The following is a 19,422-nucleotide window of genomic DNA, read 5'->3' as shown; positions in this document are numbered from 1 at the left end:
CACTGGGGCTGTCACTGCTGTGGTGTCACAGAGAGGGGAACACTGGGGGCTGTCACTGCTGTGGTGTGTGATAGATTGACATTTAAGATAAAAAGAGAAACAGCTAAGGAAGTTAAGGTTGCTGGAGGCTGATGGGAGTTTTTTGTCCGGGACAATACCTGGTCATTTCTGAGAACTGACAGTAGTTTTGCCCATTGAAAAGTGACACCAACCTGTGAACACCACCCCATAAAACTTAAGCCCGGGAATTTCTCTTTCTCTTTGGTTTCTGGCTTTTGAAGAGGTAACAGGGCTCTGGTTCAACCTCCCCCCCGCCCCCCCAGGCCAGACAAGGCTGTGGTGGGGAGCGGGGCTGGCCGGAGTTCTGCGGTTCCTGGCGGGGGATGGAGACTGTGAAGTGACAGGAGCCCCTTCCCAGAGGGGCTGAAGCCCTCGCAGGGCTCACTGAGCCTTGTGCAGCGGGGCTGCCAGGCCAGGCTGGTTCCTGGCTGGGCTTCAGTTTCTGATGCTGCTGGCTTTCAGCAGAGACTGCCGAGGAAGGGGAGGGAAAGCTCTTGAGCTGCGGCGTGCTGAGACAGTGGCCACACTCCTCCAGAGCAGCTACCAAAAATCTTCCATGAGAAGCAGCTCCAGCCGCTGCCTCGGCAGAGATCAAGGCCTGGGCAAGAGTTTAACTCTTTCACTAGCCAGATGAGACTTGCAGATTAATCCTTTTTCCAGAGAGAGGGGAAGACAGAGGGATCAACACATAAAGAGACAGCATCAGCTATCAAAGCAAGCGAGGGAAGGAATTCAACCTCAGATGGGAAGAGAATAAGGAGATGCCTGAATAAGCTGAAATTTTCTTTTGTTCAAGCTATGGAGAGGGACAATCATGTCCTGAAAAAACTCCTTGAATTCATGAAACAGTATTTTGGGGGGATGGAGTATTTCAAAGTGTAGATGTGAGCAAAAGTAATTCATTGATGAAGCTGAGTAAAGGGTGAAGTCGTTGTAATCCTAGGAGATACTGGAAGAGGAAAGGAGAAGTGAGAGTTGTTGAAGATTTGTGGCTCTTAACAGACAAAGCAAAAATTTCTGTTTCCAGAGATGATCACAGAGACAAATGAAGAGAACTTTTGCCTTTGAAGATCTCATCCTTCAAATGACACCCCTTGAATCATGGCCCACGAACACACCTCAGAGTGCTGTGAAATGGAAGGAAAGGACTGATGGCAGAGTTTTCTGGGCGATTGGCATCAGAGCAATGGGAAGCCATGAGAAAATGGTTTTCATGTGAAAAATCCATAGATTGCCAAAAGAGAACTTCTTTTTCTCGACAAAAACTGGTGAAAAGACTATAGCAAAGTTACTACCGTTTTAACCACCAGGTATTTTTTTGTCCTCTATGTTGTCAGTTCCCAAAGATAGGAAGCACAGGGTGGTGGGGAAAAAGGGTTTCTGGAAGTTTTATTCTGGTTTCTTATCCTTGTAGTTTGGTTAATAAAATTACTCTATTCCTTTTAAGTTTTAAGCTTCTTTTGCCCTTCTCATAATCCACATCTCACAGGAAAAAATGACTAAGTTTTCCTGCGATTTTTAAACTAATGCTTTAAAAGCACAACAGGTGTCAGAGAGAGGAGGAAATTTGGGCTGTCACTGCTGTGGTGTCAAAGAGAGGGGAACACTGGGGCTGTCAATGTTGTGGTGTCACAGAGAGTGGAACACGGGGGCTGTCTCTGCTGTGGTGTCACAGAGAGGGGAACACTGGGGCTGTCACTGCTGTGGTGTCACAGAGAGGGGAACACTGGGGCTGTCACTGCTGTGGCGTCACAGAGAGGGGAACACTGGGGCTGTCACTTGTGCTGGTGTGTGATAGATTGACATTTAAGAAAAAATGAGAAACAGCTAAGGAAGTTAAGGTTGCTGGAGGCTGATGGGAGTTTTTTCTCCTGGCCAACACCTGGCCATGTCTGAGAACTGACAGTAGTTCTGCCCATTGAAAAGTGATATCAACCTGTGAACACCACCCCATAAAACTTAAGCCCGGGAATTTCTCTTTCTCTTTGGTTTCTGGCTTTTGAAGAGGTAACAGGGCTCTGGTTCAGCCTCCTCCCCCCCAGGCCAGACAAGGCCACGGTGGGGAGCGGGGCTGGTTGGAGTTCTGCGATTCCCGGTGGGTGGGTGGAGACTGTGGAGTTGATAGTAAAAGGTTATAAAATTTTAGAAAATTCGGGGACTTAGAAAGAAAGTTCGGCTTGGCAAGCCCTGGGAAAAGTAGACCGTGGGAAATGTTAGGCCTTGTGCTTGCTATAGATCATGTCAAACTGCACCTGTGTAGCGCATAAATAATACAATTGCTAGATGTGATTAGATATAATTATTGTTTAAAGAACATGAGGAACAATGTTAGGGGGCTGGGGGGGATCACAAGAAATCCATGCTTGGGTAAAAACAATGTTTACAATAGAACAATGTAAATTTAATAATTAATATGTAAGTTATATGTAAGGATAGAGTATAAAAACATGTCCAACTCAAAACCAAGAAGGGTCAGATTTGGGTATGTGTACCCCTGACACCCAGAGCTCTTAATAAAGCACCTTTATATAATCATTCTGTGATTATGTGTGTTCCTGAACACTAACATTTTGGCGACCCCAGATAAGACCTTGTGAGTGCTGCTGAGCGAGCTCGCGACCCGATCACGCTCCAGCCGACACCGAGGGATTCTCAGCGACCCCATCAGCCGTGACCATCTCCGTGCTCACAACATCCCCAGGAGAGAAAGTGTCCTGGGTTGATTATGATGTTTAATTGTATCCCCATTTGTCCACCTAACCCAGACACAGGTTTTGTATTCTTAAAATTCCATCTGAGAGTAAAAGTGAGTGGAAAAGAAGCACCGAGTCTGTTATCAGAAACTGTACTTGCTCCCCCCCCGCACTGGGAGTTTTGACTACAGCACAGACAGACAACAAGACACAGATCGCCTTGGCTTTCCAACTAGCCGGAGCAGAGAGGTCTTCCTGGACTGTTTTCTTTCCCTTCTTCTGAAACAAATCGAACCTGCTCTGGACTGGGGACTCGGGGGAGCACCGGGAGCTTGCACCCGTGGACTACCGGGAGCCCAGCCTGGGCAGCGGCATTTTCCAGCACCAGAGGGACTGATAACAGAGCGAACACCCACAGGAAGGAGACCCTCTGAAGTTTGTCATCTTTTCTGAACGGCGAGAGGTTTTTTAATTTGATATCGTTCATTTATGTGCTGGGTAGTGCTGTACCTGTGAAATGAACAGGTTTTTTCCACTTCTCTCAGAGAAATCTCTTCCCGAACTGGTTGTTGGGTGGGAAAAAAGTGCCACGTGGGTTTGCTTCCCGGGGGGAGCCCCACTGGAGGTTTTCTCCCAAATTTGCCCTAAACCAGGACAAATACACTGGGCCTCTGGTGGTCCCGACACAACTGCCCCTGATACTGTGGGGCTCTGTTCCTTCCTCCCCATGGAAAAGAACTGGTATTCTTGTCCAGGGACCATTTTTAATTTGGCCTCCCAAATTTCATATATCCAAGGATTGCTCCCTGAAAAAAGCTGCTGAGACAGAGAGGTCGGGTTGGCCCTGTCCTCTGGTGATGTTCTTACACTATGAGAAGATGGTTTTAATTTGGAAACACCTTGCAGAAATCTCAGAGATCTGCCAAAGAGGGGTCTGGAGGCCTCGGGCACATGACTATAGGGACAAACGAGCTGTATAATCTGTGGGGTGGAGACTGAGGACAATGGAGGAGAGCCATGAGATGTTTAAAGAGTGGTTTCAGAGATGGTGGATCCTTCTGACATACACAGAGCTGTCAGCAAAGGAAGGGGCCAGCGAGGTGGGGCAGCCAGGGGATAACGACAGCCTGCAGGGACAGAGGCGCAGGGCATGGACACCACAGGGCAGCCTGGGCTGGAGAGGGCACAGGGATGGGCAGCAGCTGCAAGGCCCTGCCAGAGGCAACTTGTGCAGCCCTTGGGCCATGGCTGCTGGCCCTGGGCCTGAGGCCAGCAGGGGACAAGTGACCCTGGCAGCCCTGGGGCCTCATTGCCTCCTTGTCCCTGCTCAGCAGCCTGGCAGGGGCCGCCCCATGGTGCTGCCCTTGGCATTGCACATCCCCACATGCCAGTGGCCCGGGAAGAGCCCTGAGCAATGAGGGAGGGACAGCATCTGCCTTGCCAGGGGCTGGGGCTCAGCCCTTGGCCCTTGGCATTCCTGAAACACATCCAGCTTTGCTCAGCACCACAGACACCTTTCCCTTGCTTGTCCCCAGCTGGCATCAGGGCCTCCAGTCTTCTGCTCTACCTGGAACCTGGGGACGCTTTCTCACTCGTGTCTCTCATTTCAACTACAAGAAACTTCAGTGTTTCCATCTGACTTGGAGCTCTTGAGAAGTTTCTGGAGCACACTCTGAGGGACTGAGTGTGATGCAAAGAGCCCCAAAGGCTCGAGAGGGTGATGAAAGTGCTGGTGCTGTGTCTGTGCTGCTGAGCTGGGCCGGGCTCCTGGCCCAGAGGCAGCTCCTGGCAAGGGCAGCGCTGCAGAGAGACAGCTCTGGCCAGGAGCAGCTCCTGAGCACAGCCCAGCAGGGCTGGGGCCCTGCCAGGGCAGCTCAGGGACACCAGCAGGCCCAGACAGAGCTCCCAGGGGCTCAGCACTGGCAGGGGCTGTGGGATGTCCCAGAGGGGGCTGTGTCACAGCAGCACCTCTGTGGCTGTGTCCTGGAGCCCCAGAGCAGCTGTGATGTCAGAAAGGGGCTGTGTGACAGCTCAGAGTGGGTTGTGTGAGGTCACAGATGGGGCTGTGACATGACAGAGTTTGTTGTGTGAGGTCACTGAGCAGCTATGGCATCATAGAGGGGATTCTGTGACATCAGAAATCAGGGTGTGGCATCAGTGTGGGTTGGGTGATATCACTTAGTGGGCTGTGACATCACAGAGAGGACTATGACATCAGAGGTTGAATGCATGACATCACAGAGTGGGTTGTGACATCACAGAGTTTCTGTATGACATCACAGAGCCACCACAGGGTGGGCTGTGACATTACTGAGTGGGCTGTGAGGTCACAGAGCAGACACCACAATCCCAGAGGGCGGCTCTGTGACATCAGACAGATTGTGACATCACAGAGCAGCTGTGTGACAGCAGAGAGAAGAGTGTGTGATGTCAGAGAGAAGGCTGTGACATCAGAGAGTAGGTTCTGTTATCTCAGAGGGGCTGGGACATCACAGTCCAGACTGGGACATCACAGAATGGCTGTGGGACATCCCAAGGTCTGTGGGACAAGGGGACAGGGAACCCCTGGCAGCATCCCCATATCCCCCAGGGCCAGAGCCTGGGCCAGGGCTCCTTCACCCTGTCACCAACGAGGGCTTGAGAGCGCTTAAAAAATCCCCAGCAAGGGAGCAGCAAAAACCAGGTTTAATATTAAGCACCAGCAGCACAAAGTTCCTTGGCAAGAGTCACTCTGCTCCTGACTGGACACTTCAGGCACAGCAAGGAAACAAAGCAACAACAAAACCAAACAAAATCCAGGCAACTAAACCAGAAATGAACCCAGAACCGTCCCTCTGTGTGTGTGTGTGTGTGTGTTTGAGCTTAACAGAGCTCAAACTTAACAGGACTTCACTTATGCCTTAATTTATACCTCAAACATCACAATTTAGCAAAAGCACTTAACAGTATTTAAGCTAACTTATAACTAATGACTTCAGGATTTAACAGTGGAATAACACTTAACAATATTCAACTTAGCTTATTGTTGGAGTCAGAGGCACTGAGAGTGTGCCCTTATCTCTGATGCCTGGCTCTGACATCCAAAAAAACACTGAATTTCATATAACACCATGAAAACAACTGTTAAATAGAAAAACCAGGAGGGTAAGTGTGTAGATTAGAGAGATTTCTTATGTCACTGCATGAAAAAGTTAAAGTTTGGAGTTTAAACTAGTTCAGAAAATAGAGGACAAGATGGAGGATTCAGGGTGTTGTCTCTTGTCCTTCTTTCTTCTTCATCTTCTTCTTCTAGAGGTTTTTGGGTAGTAGTAGGTGATTGGATAGAGAATGCTGCAGTGCAGCACACAGGTGTTTGGTCATTGGGTCACTAAGAAAAAATATTTCCTTGGCATTTGTTAATTGGATAAATGAACATATAAAAAACCTTGAAGAAGATCTTTGTTAGTCATTTTGCACCTTTCTATCTTAGTGCACATAGCTGCTTGTAGCTCCTTGTACCCTGTATACATGTAATGGAGATAAAAGAAGAATAAACAACCAAGTCCAAACAAGAGAAAACTGCCTCTATCTCATCAATCTTCAGTCCAAGGGGGAAAAAGAACCCAACCACAAGTGTCCCATCAGGACACCAGGGCCACACTGCACCACTGCAGATGGGAGCAAACCCTCATGGACTGCGTGCCTTACAAATCTGGCAAACCCATGTCACACACATCCCTGAATTTAGACATTTAAAATATGTACATTTATCCACAGATACCTTTTCATCAGCAATATGTGCTATAAAACACCCAAGAGAAAAGGGTCGGGATGCCATTGCACACTGGCAGTCAGCCTTTGCTGTTTTGAGCATCCCTCATAGCATCAAAACAACACACATCTCACAGAAAACAAAACATTTCCTGCAGCCCTGGAGTGTAACACACCACACTGGCGTTCCTCAAATAACAATAAAACAGGCCATTGTGGAAAGAGCACATGGCACTTTAACAGGAATTACTGAAAAACAAGAGGCAGGAATGTGTGGTGGGACCCCAGAAAGCAAAGTAGCTAAGGCTGTTCATACAATAAATCATTCAGCAGTATCAGAAGATCCCCAAACCCAGGCTCGCTTGAACTCTGCAATTCTAACACAAGTGAAAGACTTAGCAATGTGAGCTCTAACAAAAATTACCAACTTGTCAGTGCCAACCCAAAGCTATTCAAGTAGAAGATAAAACCCCCATGAGCTATATATGCAGTGAAGCAAGGGGTCAATTAATGCTACAACTGGCACGAGATAATGCAAACCAAGACTGTAGAAAAATTATAGCTACAGTACCTCAAGGGAATCCATCTCTGGAGGAGATGATTACAGCATGTGCTAAGGTTGGGACTGGATCTCATCACATGGATATGCTAGCCAATTCTATTACAGCTGCTGTTAAACTCACACCCCATTGCTACAAGTGTGGACAACAAGGCCACGGGAAAATAAACTGTCCACACAAGCCCATTCCACAGGGGACAGCTCAGGGACAAAGAAGTGATAATGCAAGCTGCAACCGATGTGAAAGAGTTGAACATACAGCCAAAGGACACAAACAACACCCTCCTGACAGCACCTCTACGGATGTGACGGAGCAGATTAAAGAAGAGTAACCAGAACAACTTATTCACCATGAAAATCAGACTCTTGAAAAGACAGTTCATTTAAAAACTGTTTGTTTACAAATTGTTTTTCTGCTAAGTTGGGTTTTTCTCACGGTTCTAAACATTGAATGTTTTTTGTTTCTTGTTTATAGAGTTCAGGATAATCTCAGTTCTAAATACTTTCTTGTTTTTTAATGTTAAGTTGTAACTTTTAACTATGAGTAGTTAACCTGTGGCATGTTAGCTTAAAGGATTGTGATCCTGTCTGCCAGCTCCTGGAAGGGAGTGTTGCAAACTCAATTTAGTACACAAAGCATATTGCTAGCTGAAGAGAATTAATTGTGTCAAGTTAACTAGAAAACTTCATTCAAATTAAACCCATGCTGTCCCTGTTATCATGTCTGCAAAGGGCCCTTGCAGATAGGGTAACAGAGAGCATTTTATATTTTTTAATTTAACCAAAAAGGGTAAATAGTCACAGTATGGTCACAGTAGAGCTGGTCAGGACTGGACAAGGTAAATCTAGACATAACACAAATCTAATTTAGCAGTAAATTCTCTTTAGCCATAGATTTTAGCACAAATTTAATTTAGTGAGCCTAATTCATGTCTGAACCACTGCACACCACTGGGCAGGATGCAGGGCAGGGAGGGAAGTATCAGCCAATGGGTGTCTAGCCTGGGAAATTTGAATTTGGTATTCAAGTGAGTTCTGAATAATAAACAAGGCTGTTTTGTCTGATGAGCAACTGGAGCATGAATCGTGGATTTTGTCTCCTCACTCACGACCAGCACGTTACAGATACACCTTGGGCAGTACAAGAGCCTGGCCAGGGCTACACCCAAGATGGACCAAAAATGGTCATAAAAATGGACAACTCATCACGAGGTCCCATATTTTTAGAAGTTTAGGTCCATCTGCATATTTGGGTTCATTGTCCAGTTACAGCTTCAGATGATGAAATCCCACCCTTCTTGTTTTCTCTCTTCAGTCCACCCTTGTTTATGCTTTTGGGCCTGGAACTTGTAACGACTGTCCTTGGTATCAAGCTAGAAAAGGAATTGTTTTGTCTACCTACTCTGTGAAGAGAGCTCACTAACACTTAATGTGAAGTTCAAAACTACAAACCTAGGCAGTGCAGAATATGAAAGATATGAAAGCTAAAACATGAGGCATCACACCCTGAGGGGCTGTGGAATTGAATAATTTTGGAGAGGGATTGAGAAGGTTTCAGTGGCATTAAGTGGTTTTGAGGTGACAGATCGATCCCTCTCACCTCTTTGAGTGCCAAGAAATGGAGACAACTCCACCAAATAACCCCACAACCCTCAAATACTCACAAGTATCTCCAAGATTGCCTTGAAGCACTAGTAAAATGTGAGGTTTTAGATGCCTTTGATGAATTTGTTGATTTTTACCACCATTTGTTTGATTTAAAGGGATGAGAATGAATCAAAAGATAACTGAAACCAAAATAAAATGACCTCCAGCCCAGTGTGTTCCCAACACAGATCACTGGGAACGTGGGTCATCAGGGCTCTGCCCAACGTGGGTCCTCTGATGGGGGATGGAGCTGGAGCAGAACATGAAGCTCTTCCTGCACTTGGGGCACTCACAGGGCTTCCCTTACCGGTGCCTCTGTTGGTGTCTGGTCAAGTTAGAGCTCTGGGTAAAGCTCTTCCCACACTGGGGACACTCGTAGGGCCTCTCCCCAGTGTGGATGCGCCGGTGGGTGATGAGGTTGGAGTTTTGCTTGAAGCCCTCCCCACAGTCAGGGCAGCGGAAGGGCCTCTCATCCGTGTGAATCCGCTGGTGCAGGAGGAGAGTGGAGCTGGTCTGAAACCTCTTCCCACACTCACCACACTCGTAGGGCCTCTCCCCAGTGTGGATCATCTGGTGGATGGTCAGCTGGGACCTCTGGCTGAAGGTCATCCCACACTCCCCACACTCATAGGGACGTTCCCCAGTGTGGGTCCTCTGGTGGATGATCAGGTGGGATCTCTGGCTGAAGCTCTTCCCACACTCCCCACACTCGTAGGGCCTCTCCCCAGTGTGGATGCGCCGGTGGTTGATGAGGGTGGAGTTTTGCTTGAAGCCCTCCCCACAGTCAGGGCAGCGGAAGGGCCTCTCATCCGTGTGAATCCGCTGGTGCTGGAGGAGAGTTGAGCTGGTCTGAAACCTCTTCTGACACTCAGGACACTCGTAGGGCCTCTCCCCAGTGTGGATGCGCTGGTGGATGATGAGGTTGGAGCTGCAGCTGAAGCCCTTCCCACATTCCCCACACTCGTAGGGCCATTCCCCAGTGTGGATCATCTGGTGGCGGATCAGGAATGAGCTCTGGCTGAAGCTCTTCCCACACTCCAAGCACTTGTAGGGCTTCTCCCCATCCTGAACCTGCTCATGGACCACCAGCTCAGAGCCCCGGCTGGATCTCTGGCCGCCTTCCCGGCACAGGGTGGGTCTTTCCTCCTCAGAGCACCCTGGGATGGGTTTGGAGCCCCTCCTCCTGCGGGATCTCTGGGGATTTTCCTCCCTGTTGGATTCCTGCACCGTAGAGCTGCTCAAAACGGCCTCTTCCATGAGGTTCTGCTGTGGGGATTTGTCCTCCCTGGTCTCCATCCTCAGCTCCTTGTCTGGGGGAGGAAGGACAAGGAGAGGATGGGATTTGCCTCCGTGCCAGAGGGAAGGGGAAGGAGATCCCCCCAGTGCGTCCCCGGCAGGACGGCGTCGGCAGCGGGGTTGTCCTGCAGCCGGGGGCCAGGCTGGGCTGGGAGATGGAGCAGGAGAGAGGGGGAAAGGGGCACTGACTTCCTCCTCACCTGCCTGGGTGTCCTGGGGTATCTTCCTCTTCCTCACAGCCTTCCTCTCCATCTGGACAAGGTTTGGGAATGGGAAATCCTGGTTTGGGGAAAAATACAATTCATGAGCACATTGGATTAGGGGGTTCCTCCTGCCCACGTCCATCTCTAGAAATTCCAAGCTATCCATAAAAACCTCCCAGACACCAAGATTCAGCCCTGAAAATTCCTCCCAGGAGTTCCCCATCTCTGGTCTCTCCCCTTTGGTGTTCAGGGGTTCCCCCCTGTCCCAGCTGCTGGGGGTCATGATTGTATTGGTGTTCCCCTGTCTACTCAATTCCTGTCCTCCCCAGGCTGCTGGGAGTGCCAGGAATCTGAAAAGTTCCCCTCATTTCCATCTCCCCACTTAGGAATGCTGGGACTACCCAGTGTCGCCCCAAGGGGCATTTTCCGCTCAGCTTTGCAGTCCTTAATTCTTAAATATCCCCCCCAAAAAAACCCAACCCAGGGACCCCCCAGGAGATCTGGGCTGAGCTCCCCCTCTCGGGGTACCTGTGGGATGGGGGGTGATGATCCCACAGGTGGGGGACTGTAAATTCAGGGAGTTCTTGACCTCTTGGTTCCTTCTCCTTTCCCTGATTCTCCTTTGTCCCTCCTCTTCCTGTTGAAGTGCATTTAAAAAATTATGGTCTGTCCCAAGGGAAGAACTCACCCTTGGTGTTGTATAAGGTCAGTCCCTACCTAACCTCCCTTTTCTTTTCCCTATCCCATTGGCTGTAACCCCCCTGTATCCCCTGGCCACCCCCTCCCCCAAGTTTAAGAGAGCACCCGAGGAATCTCAGCCTCTTTCTTGCCCCGGGCGATCCACATACAATAAACCCAGGACCACGTCTCGTAAGTCTGAGCCTTCTTTGTCTAAAATACCTTAGGTCCATGTTGGATATATTTTGAGACCCCTTCCCGCCCGTGTTCTGAGAAGGGCGGACACATCCCCATGGGGGACAAGAATGAAGGGGTTTGTGGAGTATTTACAACATCTTCCTCCCTCTCCTCCCCTTCCATCCTTCCTCCTTCTCCTCCCTAACGCCAGCACCTTCTCCTACTTCCATCCCTTCTCACTCTCCTTCTTCATCTCTCCTCTTCCATCCCTCCTCCTCCTCCCCCAGGAGCAGTGACACCCTCAGTGCCCCGTTCCCAAACCCCTCACAGCCCACGGCAGGAGCGGGGATGGAGCCGGGACAGGTCGGGATGGGCAGCGCGGGGCTCTCCGCTGCTCCCACCCGCTGGGGACGGGGGGAACCCGGCCCGGGGAAAAGGAGAGGGAAACTGGGAAAATTGGGGGCTGCAGATCCAACCTGGGGCTGGCTGGGGACCCTGGCTGGGGACTGCCAGCCCTTGGGGCTCCTCTGGGGAGATGCGGGAGGGGGAACACAGAGAGGGCTGGGGGATCCCAGGAGTGGCAGCACTGGCAGGGACTGGTTTGTACTGGGATCATCCTGGCAGTGGCTGAGATTGCACTGGCTGTGTACTGACATCATACTGGGATCATACTGGGAGCAGCTGGGACCATGCCAGGAGAGATTGCGATCACACTGAGGGAGACTGGAATCATACTGGGATCAGACTGGGATGATACTGGCAGTGAGTAGGAGCCTCCAGGGGGCAACTGAGACCAGGTTGGGGGCAAATGTGATATACTGGGAGTGAATGGGATCATGCTGACGCTGACTGGGAGTGGTTGAGAGCAAATGGGATCATGCTGGAAGGAATTCGGAAGGACTGGGAATATGCCCTGCGCTCCCCAGAACCCCGGGATCGCCCCCCATAGGTCCCATAAGTGTTCCCCAAACCCTCCAGGATCCCCGAGTGCCCCCTCAGCGCCCGTTCGGGACTCCCCAAAGCGTCTCTGGACCCCCGAATGCTCCCAACCCCACAGATTCCCCTTCCAGCCACTCCTGGGAATTCATCTCCCATCATCCCACAACACAGTTCCGCGCCCAAACCTCCTGCCGTACCCCGCGCCCTAAAGAGCCCGGTTACAGCTCCCCAGGTTCCCCCCAAGTGCTCCCGAGCCGTATACATTCACCCCCAGGACCTGCAGACACGGCTCGGACGCAAAAGTTTTCTCCAAGCGCTTCCCCACACCGCCAAACGCGCCTTCCGAGTCACTTCCGGGACTACAGCTCCCATCATGCTCCGCGGCGCCCATAGAGCGCTATTCCAGCCGGGACTGCATCTCCCGTCATGCCCCGCGCCTCACCGGAACCCATTGGAGCTGCGCCTACAACTCCCGTGATGCTCTGCGGCCCCATTAAACCGTATTATACCGGCGCCTACAACTCCCATCATCCCCCGCGGCCCATAGATTCCCTGTTACAGCTTCCCGAGTGCCCGCCCGGACCCCGAAGGGCCCCCAGATTCCCCTCCCTGACCTCCAAGTGCCCCCCTGGACCCCCAAGTGCTCCCCTGGACCCCGAATTGTCCCACAGAATCCCTAAGTGCCCCTCCAAGTGCCCACCCGGCTCCCCCAAGTGTCCTCCAGACCCCCAGGTTCTCTCTAAAGTCCCTCCCCAGACCCAAAACTGCCCCAAATGTTCCCCAGAAAAGTCTTCATGGAACCCAAAGTGGTTCCTTTTACCCTGTCTGAGAAAAATTTAAAAATTATGACCAAAGGACTAAAAATAATAATTAGCATAAAGAGGGAGAAATAGTGGTCAATTAATTAATGAAGGAAATTGTGATACTTTGAACCAAGGATCGATAATATTTTTAGTCGCTAAAAATTTATCAGTTCTGTTATAGAGATATAAAAATTAGGTTATAAAAATACAGAATTATTATAAAAAGTAAAATTTTATTTTTATTAATTGATTAGATTTTAATGATAAAGAAAAATTGATAAATGTTCTCAATATTTTGGGATGTCAGTCCCAGGTGGGCGATGTCAGACATGCTGAGGCTCGGGGTGAGGAGCAGGTTGTCCAAACAGGGGCAGCCCACAAGGGGCTCATTCTTCTCCGTGACCAGACCTCCTAAGGAGACATTCAGCATCAGGAACACTTGGGGAATGCTTCTGTCACCTCTTCTCTCAACTAAAAAATAAAAAAAAATATCTCCTTGATTGTAAAAAAAAAAAAAAAAGTGGTGGATTTTCAAATCTTCCTCCTTAACAGAACTCCAAACTGACTCCAAGCAGCTGCACAAGCCTTGGACTTGAAGACAGTGGAAGGAAGAGAAAGAGCCCCCGAGGCTTTCTGTATTTTAATGAACCCCAGGCTGGATTTGGGGCTGAGTCCAGGACCCTCAGGCACTGAGAGAAGGTTGAAGGAGCTGCTCAAGGAGTCAGAAGCAAAACTCCAAGTCCCTTGGAGCATCCCTGGGCCCCACTGACTGCCGGCTCCTGGCACACTCAGCCATGGCATGGTCCAGTCTCACGCTGGGACACCTCCTGCACCAAAATTCTACCCTGGCAGGGACTTTTCTTTCTCCTCCCCTCCAGGCTGAACCTGCCAAGCTGCACTTTGGGGAGGTTTCCTTCTCTTGCCACTGCCCAGGAAAGCTGTGTCTCCTGGTGTTCACAAACAGAGAAGGGCTGCTGGGGGATGTGGGGGTTGGAGGCTGCCTGGGGTACAGTGGCCATGAAATCATTGAGTTTTGAAATATTCTGTGAAAGAAGGAGGGGCATCAACAAAACTCCTACACTGGACTTAGGAAGAACAGTCTTCAGCCGATTAAGGATGCAGATTTGGGGAGCACCAAAATCAGGTACTGATTTTTTTAAGGAAAACAGCCTTTTAAATCAAAGTATTCCAGGAAGGATGGACACACTTCAAGAAAAAAGTCTTGAAGGAGCAGGAACAGCCTGTCCCTCTGTGACAAAAAATGAGCTGGTAAGGAAAATGACTGACCTGGGTGGGCAGGGAGCTTATGGAGGAACTCAGGGAAAAGATGAGGGTGCATCACCTTTGGACATAGGGACAGGCAACTCAGGAAATGTTTAAGGATGTCATTAGGTCATGCAGAAAGAAAAGTAGAGAGGTGAAAGCTCAATTAGACCTTAACCTGGCTGCTTCTGTGAAGGATAATAAATATGTTTTTATAAATACATTAATGGTAAAAGGAAGGCTATGGACAACCTCCATTCCTTATTGGAGAGGATATGGTTACCAAAGACGAGGAAAAGGCTGAGGTACTCAACACTTTCTTTGCCTCAGCTTTCAACATCAAGACAGGTTTTCCTCAGGACAAGTGTTCTCCTGAGCTGGTAGATGGGGACAGGGAGCAGAAGAGCCCCCTGTAATCCAGGAGGAAGCAGTCAGATACCTGCTGAGCCACTCAGATGCTCACAGGTGGATGGGATCAGATGGGATCCATGCTAGGGGGATGAGGGAGCTGGTGGATGAGCTCCCCAGGCTGCTCTCCATCATTTCTCCTCATCAGTCCTGGCTCACTGGGGAGGTCCCAGAGGACTGGAGGTGCCAGTGTGAGCCCATCCCCAAGAAGGGCTGGCAGGAGGCTCTGGGGAACTGCAGGCCTGTCAGCCTGAGCTCGGTGCCTGGTGAGGTTTTGGAACAGATCCCCTTGAGTGCCAGGGCTCAGACCCAGCCAGCGTGGCTTTAGGAGGGGCAGGTCCTGCCTGACCAACCTGATCTCCTTTTATAACCAGCTGACCCGCCTGGTGGGTGCGGGAAAGGCTCTGGATGTGTCGAGCTGGACTTCAGCAAGGCCTTGGACACGGAGAGCCACAGCATTCCCTGGAAAAGCTGCAGCCCACGGCTTGGACAGGAGCACTCTTTGCTGGCTGCAGAACTGGCTGGAGGCCGGGCCCAGAGAGTGGTGGGGATGGTGCTGCATCCAGCTGGTGTCCAGTCCCTGGTGGTGTCCCCAGGGATCTGTGCTGGGCCCAGTCCTGGTTAATATCTTCACTCAGGGTCTGGCTGAGGGGGTCGAGTCCAGCACTCACAAATTGCAGATGACACCAAGCTGGCTGCAAGTGGGGATCTGCTGGAGGGCAGGACAAGGAGACACAGCCTTAAGCTGCACCAGGGCAGGTTTAGGCTGGACAATAGGAAGGAGTTCTTCCCAGAAAGGCTGATTGGGAATTGGAATGGGCTGGCCAGGGGGGAGGTGGCAGAGTCACTGTCCCTCTCCAGTGGAGTGGGGGAGTAACATCAATCTGTGCTTAATAACTGATTTTACTTTAAAACAATTGCTTCAGAATTTCTTCCTGTTACACCCTGAGTGTCTGTACTGGTTTTATATTAGTTGATATTTGGTGAGGAGGGAAGAAGCCACCCATGCAAATGATACTTCTAGGAGGGCACTGCTATGAGCTTCCTCTGTGCTTAGCAAAACCAACAGCTGGCTGGCTCTGAGAACTGACAACCTATTAAATAATTTTGAAGCTGTATCCTCCTGTGTGAAATCCCCATTTTAAAGACAGGCAAGCCCAGGCAAGCTCTCTGTTGTTTCCAGCTGTGAAGAGTTAACTGGGTGCTGGTCAGGCCGGCCCTGCTCCAGCCTGGCCTGCACCGAGCCGGGCTCCGCCAGGCCCCGGGAGCGGCTCTGGGCTGGGCCAGGCCCCTTCACCACGGCCCGCGCGGCCCCAGCGGCTGCCGGGCACAGGGCGGGGAAGCCATCGGCCCGCAGCTGGAATTGAAGGGAGCAGGGGCCTGGGACCAGCCATGGGGGCAGAACAGCCACGACTGTTCTGGCCGGGCCCCCTGAGATCTTGGCACAGCCCCAGCAAGGCCTGAAATCCATCACCGTGACTGCTTCGGCCACTGCCCGGCAGAAACCATCATGAGCATCTGCAGGTCTGGGTGAGATATTAACTCTTTCTGTGCACAGATGAGACCTGCAGACCTCGATCCTCCCCTTGGGTGAGAGGAAAGGACAGAGTGGGAGACTAATGCCACAAGTATGGTAGGCTACACCTGTCTTCATATGTCATTGAATTAGAGAAAAACTCTCTCCAGGGAAAATTATGCAACACTTTGCCTCACAATCCATCAGTCTTAATTACAATGAGTGGTTGATCTTAATTACAATCCAATTAGAGCAAATCAGCATTGTGTGAATGGCAAGAAGAATTTGCTTGTCAACAGATGAATATGTCCCACTCAAGAATGAACAAAATCTCCCTTTACTTGGAAGAAAGTAGACATGGAGCAATGCAGTATTTGGGTTTTATCCAGTGATAAATGGGGCAAGAAGCTGTAACAACTCACCTGTTTTACAGAATACAAGTACTGATACAACCAATGCTGCACCCACACTGAAGGGATCTTCAGGACATTCCTTTATTTCTTAACAAGGAATGGGCAGCAAAATGCTGGCATTTATCTGAACTGGAAGCCATGTTCCTCTCCTGTTTCTCCTTGAGCACACTGTTCTTTGCAGACTTCACTGTGCAGCCCATCAATCCTCTCTTGGCCAACAGCTAAATGGCACAACTACCAAAACACAGGTGCCAGCATCATCACCCCAGCATTATTCCAGCACTGCTTTGCTGGTGCACAGCAGCACAGAATGGCTTGGCTTGGAAGGGACATTTAAAGGCCATCTAGTGCAGTGCCCTGCAGAGAGCAGGGACACCTTTAGGTCAGGTTGCTCAGAGCAGGAGCTTGAATGTCAGCAGGGATGGATGCCCACCTCTCTGGGCAACCTGTATCAGGGTTTCAAAACCCCCAGTGTAAAAAATGTGAGTTTCTTTCTTATATCTAGTCTGAGGCTATTGTCTTTTAGATTGAGAACATTCCCCCTCAGTCTTGTCACAACAGGCCTTACTAAAAATTTTGTCCTGTCTTTTTTACAAGCCCCCTTAAAGTACTGAAAGGGAGCAATCAGGTCTCTGTGGAGCCTTCTCTCTTCCAGGCTGAACACCCCCAGCTATCCCAGCCTGTCTCCAAAGCAGAGGGGCTCCAGCCCTCAGAGCATTTTGTCCCTCCTCTGGACCAGCTCCAACAGGACCATGTCCTTCCTGTGCTGGGCACCCAGAGGTGGATGCAGTACTCCAGGTGGGTTCGCACCAGAGCAGAGGGGTGGTGGAATCACCTCCTTCAAGCTGCTGGGCACCCTCCTTTGGAGGCACATGGCTGGCTCATGTCCAGCCTCTCACCTTGCAGCAGCCACAAGTCCTTCTGTGCAGGGTTGCTCTCCATCCCTTCATCCCCCAGCCTGTGAGATCAGCTGGGCTGGGACCCTGTCATAGCCCTTGGACAGAGCTGCAGGGCAGGATGAGCTCCCTAGTGAAGAAGGCAGATCCCACTCCCCACACAATTCCACCCTGGCCATGAGGTCACAGCAGCCTGTGGGGTGACAGCAGGCTGAGGTGACAGCAGGCTCTGAGGTCACAGAGGTCCCAGAGCCCCGTGGTTGCACAGCACCACAAGGACCGAGCAGTCAGTCCTTGACCACGACTGTTGCGGCAGCAGCAGTGGCAGCAGCAGCGGTGCTGACGTTGGGACAGCGGTGTCAGGACAGTGGTGGCAGCAAGAGCTGCAGGACTGGCAGTGGGCAAGGCACCATGGCCTTTGCTCTGCGCCTCCTCCTCCTGCTCCTCCTGGCAGTGGCCCTGCCTGACAGGGCTGCCCAGGCTGCTCCATGGCAAGCAGGGCGAGCAGGTGAGCCCGCGGCCTCGGTCCCCTTTCCAGGGACAGTGCTCCCTTCTCCCTGGGAAGCATTGGGGATGGTTTTCCCCAGGACTGAAGGGCCTTGGGGTTTCCTCTGTGGGAGGGAGAGAGGCCTCAGGGGCCCTGGGCTGGTCCTGCTGCCCCTCCAGAGATGTTGCACGGGGCCTGCAAAGAGGGTGGAGAGTGACCAGAGCCAGCCCAGAGCTCCCCAGGCCCCTCTGCAGCTTTGGCCATGTCCATTGACATCTGGCTCCCACAGCCTTACCCAATCACCTTGCAGTGCCCAGTTCCCTAAGGCAGAAGGGGGTCCCAGCACACCATGGAATGATTCTGATCTATGCTCCCTTCCAGATGAGGGTGGTAGGAAGGCTTCTCAGGCAGCTTGGCTTCATGATGATTTTCTGCCTCTGGAGCCCCATGCAGGTATGTTCTCACTGTCCCAACAAGGAATAATCATTGACAACCTGGCAGGAACCAGGTGACAGAAGCTTCTGTGGCTGTTGAGTTACAGGTGTGTCTGCAGCGAGGATGTTTCAAGCTCCTTTGCTGGTTGCTGCACACAAGCCCAGCTCCCATCACAGGGGTGAGTGGTGTGTCCCTGCTGATCCCACAGGCTGAGGCCTGGTTCTGTGGGATCCATTCATCTGAAATGGAAATACTTTCTGTTAAGGTTCTCCTAGAGGGAGGAACAAACCTACAGAAGACAAGATGCTGAGTGAACTGGATAGACACCATGGTGGGTCCATGTCCCTCAGCCTTCTCCTGAGACTCAGCAGCCGGGGGCTTTCCCTGCACATCTGGACACGCTGTGCCCAGCAGGGCAGGAAGGGATCCATGTCAGCGTCACTGCCCCACTGCTGCTTTCACGGCCTGCAGGGCTGTTTTCCAGCCTGGCCTGGCTGCAGCTTCTCCCCAGCCTCTGCAGGAAGGCATTTGGCATCAGCTGACAGGGAGCCCAAACTGCACCGTGGTCCATGCACACCCTGAGATCCCATGCAATTTCCCAGTCTTGGGGCAGATGTGGAATGGCAGCTCTTTGGAGGAGGGAGGGCCCTGGCCTGGCTCCAAAGTTTTGATGGCTTCCTGAACCTTATCCATGACTTTGACAAGTATTGCCTCTTGAACATGCCACCTTCCTGTTGGGGAACAGCCCCACCTGATCCAGCTGTGGCTCTTCCTTTCTCCAGAGATGAACCCAAAGGCTGTGCTGAAGGCAGCGTTTCCCGGAGGAAGCAGTGGCTCATGGGCAGCCTCTGCTGCAGGAAGGGAGGCCATGCCAGGCACAGTCACAGTTCCAGGAGGTAATTGCTGTGTCTCTGGGCCTGAGCCCTGCTGAGGCTTGAGCTGCCATCTCTGCTGCTTGGCTGTGTGAGCACAGTGCAGAGGAATTATCCTGAGCAGGCTCAGGTCACTTGGCTACTGAGCAGTCTTGCTGGGGTCCCTCCATGGGAGACACGTCCCAAAACCTGGCAGCTGCTGCAAGGGGTGCCCATGGTGGGGAAAGGGCTGAGGGGGAGGGTAAAGCTCCAGTGTGTCCTGACAGGGCCTGGCTCTGTCCCCTTGGGCTGGGGGAGCTGTCCCAGCTGAAGGAGAGAGGGCAGGAG

The 19,422-nt window shown here is 51.2% G+C and overlaps 2 pseudogenes; one reads left to right on the top strand and one right to left on the bottom strand.

Moving 5' to 3' along the window:
• The window catches only part of LOC131586383 (zinc finger protein 850-like), a 434,360-nt pseudogene that overhangs the window by 11,208 nt on the left and 403,730 nt on the right, over positions 1-19,422 (top strand).
• The window catches only part of LOC131586382 (zinc finger protein 208-like), a 761,426-nt pseudogene that overhangs the window by 427,076 nt on the left and 314,928 nt on the right, over positions 1-19,422 (bottom strand).

The sequence above is a fragment of the Poecile atricapillus genome, chromosome 19, assembly GCF_030490865.1.
Source record: "Poecile atricapillus isolate bPoeAtr1 chromosome 19, bPoeAtr1.hap1, whole genome shotgun sequence".
NCBI lineage: Eukaryota > Metazoa > Chordata > Aves > Passeriformes > Paridae > Poecile > Poecile atricapillus.
Note: the sequence above shows the minus strand (reverse complement) of the source record. Positions and strands in the feature narration are given on the sequence as shown.